Source organism: Sinocyclocheilus anshuiensis, unplaced genomic scaffold (genome assembly GCF_001515605.1).
Source record: "Sinocyclocheilus anshuiensis isolate Anshui unplaced genomic scaffold, SAMN03320099.WGS_v1.1 scaffold507, whole genome shotgun sequence".
Classification (NCBI taxonomy): Eukaryota; Metazoa; Chordata; class Actinopteri; order Cypriniformes; family Cyprinidae; genus Sinocyclocheilus; species Sinocyclocheilus anshuiensis.
Genome location: NW_015551034.1, coordinates 1026252 through 1026692, shown reverse-complemented (window position 1 = coordinate 1026692; position 441 = coordinate 1026252). Strand labels below are relative to the sequence as shown.

At 32.9% G+C, this 441-nt stretch overlaps 1 protein-coding gene and 1 long non-coding RNA gene across 2 annotated transcripts in view; one reads left to right on the top strand and one right to left on the bottom strand.

The window, feature by feature from the left end:
• epsti1 (epithelial stromal interaction 1) overlaps window positions 1–441 on the bottom strand; it is a 32647-nt gene that overhangs the window by 16945 nt on the left and 15261 nt on the right. The window lies entirely within an intron of this gene.
• LOC107661311 (uncharacterized) overlaps window positions 1–441 on the top strand; it is a 21255-nt gene that overhangs the window by 19675 nt on the left and 1139 nt on the right. The window lies entirely within an intron of this gene.

The following is a 441-nucleotide window of genomic DNA, read 5'->3' as shown; positions in this document are numbered from 1 at the left end:
TCAGTCTTCAAGTATTTTACTACACTTCAGTATGTGATTCTTATTAAGTAGGGGTAATTTTTTAGGATTCTATACTTCACCTAAGTCTCTGAGAACCTGACACCTTGTACTTCTGGAGACTCCAGGTAGGTTGCAGTTTCCTTGTGTTTTCACACCTAATTCTTCACCTTAATTCCTAATTCTTTTGCAGTTAACATGCATCTTTTCTTCTCCACATGTTTTTGACCGACCCTGCTGACTCACTGAGCATTTTGCTGTCCAATGGTTATGCATAATTTCTAGTATTTCTAGTATTGTATTAGTTTTGAATATTTCTGATGGGCATTTAATAATTTTTGACTTTTTAAATCTCTTAAATCTTTTTTTTGGCTCATTTTATCTGTAAAAGAAAATCTGCTTAATAATTATGCACACCTGAATATAAGACATTTTTCACTTCAG